Below are 4,571 nucleotides of genomic sequence, written 5' to 3' on the forward strand. Positions count from 1 at the left end.
GATCTACGACGTTTTAGCTCTAGATTTCTCTCCTATCTCTCTTCCCTCCTCTTTAGATGGAAGACCATGACTGTGTTTTCCAGATAAGAAGTTGTTTTAAGCGTTTTTCAAAGTTTACGCTATAAATGATGTTCATGTAAGAGTTATATTTCCACATTATAGATGAACATGAGACGTTAGTAGCGATACTAAGTATGTGAAAATTTAAGGTCGTTACAGTTAATATCAAAGCTCTAGGTTTTAGATTCTGTAGACTAGCGTACGATGTAGGCTTGACACATTCCATGGTCCCAACGTCGATGTCCCGTCACCATCAGGTACGTCTTGCATAAGATAAGAAAAGAGAAACATTTTCGAATTCGCATGCATTTTTCTAGTGATATTACTGAAATTGTTGTGATATTTAATGTATTTATTATAGAGTATGATGTGATTTGTTGTATGTTGAGTGATTTTGTTTGCAATATAATGTGACTTTAGTATATGTATTTTTAATAATATATATGCATAGTGATGAACCTTAGACTTAAGAAATGCTATCTTGGTTTCTTGAACCATGCTGCCTAGACCACGCGAAAGAGTAAGACAAGGAAGGGGACGATGTTCTATTAGAGGTAGAGGATGAGGTGAGGCTGAAGAGAGTTAACCTCAAGAAGGATCACAGATGGGGTTTGAATTAGAACCCTTATTGCATGAAATGTCTGTAAGCACCCCTTTGGGGGTAGACTTAGTAGCTAGGGATAGAGTAAAGAATGACCAAGTAATCATAGGGAACCAAACTCTAAGCGTTGACCTGATGGTAGTAAACATGATGGACTTCGACGTCATACTAGGCATGGATTAGCTAGCCGAAAACCATGCTAGTATAGACTATTGAAAAAAGGAAGTAACATATTTGTCACTGGCGGGACCTACCTTTAAATTTAAAGACACGAGTACCGGTATTACCCCCTAGGTAGTCTTGATGATGAAAGCAAATAGGTTAGTCCAACAAGGCGGATGGGCTATATTAGCATGTGTTGTAGACGTAAGAGGAAAAGAAAAGACCCTAAAAAACGTGTCAATAGTTAACAAGTTCCCAGATGAATTTCCGAATGATCTACCTGGAATATCCCTTTCCTGAGTGGTCGACTTCGTCATCGAACACGAGCTAGGAACTGGGCCTATTTCCAAAGCACCCTATCTCATGGTGCTAACAGAGTTGAAGGAACTCAAGGCGTATTTACAAGACTTACTGAATAAAGGGTTCATTCGACCTAGCGTATCCCCTTAGAGTGCACCAGTGTTGTTTGTTAAGAAGAAAGATGGATCGATGCGTCGATGCATCGATTATAGAGAGCTAAATAAGAGAACCATAAAGAACAAATACCCTCTGCCTAGAATGGAAGACTTATTCGATCAACTCAGAGAGGCAACGATATTTTCTAAGATAAATCTGCGGTCAGGTTACCATTAAATAAATATTAAAGAAAAAGACATACCAAAGACAACATTTAGGACAAGGTACGATCACTAGGAGTTCGTAGTGATGTCATTTGGCCTCATCAATGCTCCAACTGTATTAATAATGTTAATGAACCGAGGGTTCAAGGACTGTCTCGACACTTTTGTGATCGTGCTCATTGATGACATCCTAGTGTACTAAAAAACAGACTTGGAACACTAGGAACACTTCTGAAAAGTCCTAGCCACCCTAAGAGAGAACAAGTTATACGCGAAGTTCTCAAAGTGTAAATATTGGTTACGACAAGTCTTTTTCCTAGGACAAGTGGTGACCAAGGACGGAGTATCCATAGATCCCACTAAGGTTGAAGCAGTCACAAAGTGGGAACGCCCAACTACGATAACATCAGTACGGAGTTTCTTAGGACTAGCAGGATACTATCAATGGTTTGTGCAGGACTTCGCTAGGATAGTCTCGCCTTTGACACAGTTAACGAGAAAAGGGGTATCATTTATATGAAATGATGCTTGTGAGGCAAGCTTCCAGAACCAAAAAGAGAGATTGGTACAGCCTTGGTACTCACAGTACTTGAAAGCTCAAAAGGGTACGTAATCTATAGTGACGCGTCCAAGAAGGGACTAGGATGTGTGTTAATGCAACATGTAAGGTTGTTGCATACTCGTCCCGTCAACTAAAAGAATACGAAAAGAATTACCCTACCCAAGACCTAGAATTGGCCGCTGTAGTGTTCGTACTAAGAATTTGGCGACACTTCTTGTATGGAGAGAAAACTCAAAGTTTTACCAACCACAAGAGTTTAAAATATTTCTTCACATAGAAAGAGTTAAATATGAGGCAGAGAAGGTGACTAGAATTGGTGAAGGACTACGATGTAGATATCTAGTACCACCCTGAAAAAGCAAACGTGGTCGCAGATGCTTTCAGTAGAAAGATGGCCTACTCTTCGGCCCTCATTACAAGGGAAGTAAGGACACAAAGAGAATTTGAGCAAGCCAGCATAGCTATAGCGACCGAGGGAATCATAGCATAGTTGACAAGACTCACAGTGCAACCTACGCTTAGTCAGAGAATTATTACCTCCCAACGAGAGGATCTTAACGTACAGAAAGTCCTAGGCCAGCTAGACAAAAGTCCAATACACGGATTCTCAAAGACCTCAGATGAAGGACTATTGGATCAGGGACGCTTATTTGTCCTGACAATAGAGGAGTTAAGGAAAGAGATACTAACGGAAGCTCACAACTTGCCATTTTTCATGCACCCAAGAAGTACTAAGATGTACCAAGATTTAAAACAACATTTTTGGTGGAAGAGCATGAAGAGGGACGTGACCAAGTTTATGAGCAAGTGCTTAGTTTTTCAACAAGTGAAAGCTCCTAGACAAAAGACAACGAGGATGTTACAGCCCTTAAGTATACCAGAGTGGAAGTGGGAAAACATAGAAATGGACTTCATAGTAGGATTACCCAAAACGCTTAAAGGCTATACAACGATCTGGATAATTATCGATAGGTTGACCAAGTGGGCACACTTCTTACTTTGGAAAGGCAAATATATAGTTGATAACTAGGCACAACTGTATGTGAAGAAATAGTAAGACCTCATGGAGTTCTAGAGTCTATAGTGTCGAATCGAGATCCAGACTTTATGTCAGCGTTTTGGCTCGGACTTAAAAAAGCATTGGGTACTCGGCTCGACTTTGGCACCTCCTTCCACCCCCAAACAGATGTTCAAATTGAGCGCCAAAACTTAGAGGACATTCTATGTTCTTGCATATTAGACGTTAAGGGAAGTTGCGCTTTCAAGCCACTATTTGAATGACACCGTTCGAGACCCTTTATGGAAAACGGTGCAGGTCCCCGCTATGTTGGGATGAGGTATGTGAGAGAAAGCTAGTAGGACCCGAGCTAGTCCTAGTCGCCAATGAGACTATCCAAAAAATTTGAGCAAGAATGCGTACCGCTCAACGTAGAAAAAAAAAGTTATGTCAATGTAAGACGTAGAAACTTAGAGTTTGAGGTAGAGGACCCAGTATTCCTAAAGGTAGCACCCATAAGAGGCTTCTTGAGGTTTAGACGTAAGGGCAAATAAGTCCTAGATGCATTGGACCTGCCAAAATTGTCGAGCAAATTGGTATGTAGAGTATAAGTTAGCCCTACCTCCCTACCTCTCAGAAGTACACGAGGTAATTCACGTGTAGATGTAGAGTAAATACATGACGAGCCCTATACACATAATAGACTACGAGCCCCTCCAACTCAATGAAGATTTGAGTTACGAGAAAAACCAATAGAATTTTAACCCAAGAAGTGAAAGTGCTACCCAACCAGGGACATTACGTTCGTTTTGGTGTTGTGTCGGAGCCACCATATCAAGGGGGACACGGTGAGTGCAGGAGGATGAAATAAGAGAATAATACCCCCAATTAGTACAAGAGTTTGAAAATTTTGAGGACGAAAGTTCTTTTTAGGGGTAGATAATGTAACAAATCGAAATAATAAAAAAAAAAAACTTAGTCTCCGGTAATTCAACGACCAGCGCGGAATCGTGTTCCCCAACCCATAAAAATGCCTCCCTCAACCTTCAACCATGGCCACACGAACGTCAACAACCTCCCCAAACCGCTCAGAAGAACTACAACCAAAGAAGAGACGAAAAGAAATTCGAGAGAAGGAGAAAACTAAAGAAAAGCTCTAGCTGGGAAACCCGTGACGTCGAAACCCTTAGCCTCGCATTTTAACCAAATAGATCAACCATGAAAGACCTCACCGACCTTAGTATATTACCCAAAGAGGATTCACAATGTGCATCGTCGAACTCGGAGAGGGAATTTGAAAAATTGAACTTTTGGAAGAATTTATGATCTACCTCCACAAACGTCCAACAACCATGAAACTTTGTGAGAGAGAGAAGAAGAAGATGATGACAGAGAGATGAAGAAGCTGGCATCAGAAACCGTCGCAGTGAGGAGAGAGAAAAGGACACCGGAGAATCGCGCTGAGTTGGGTAAGGAAGACGAATCGAATGGATTTAGGTCAGACGCGAATCCAATACCCGAGACCCAAACCCATTGTAGCCTAATCGTTTAGCCTGTGACCCGTCTCCA

The sequence above is a fragment of the Cucurbita pepo genome, chromosome 9, assembly GCF_057944985.1.
Source record: "Cucurbita pepo subsp. pepo isolate OVF chromosome 9, ASM5794498v1, whole genome shotgun sequence".
Classification (NCBI taxonomy): domain Eukaryota; kingdom Viridiplantae; phylum Streptophyta; class Magnoliopsida; order Cucurbitales; family Cucurbitaceae; genus Cucurbita; species Cucurbita pepo.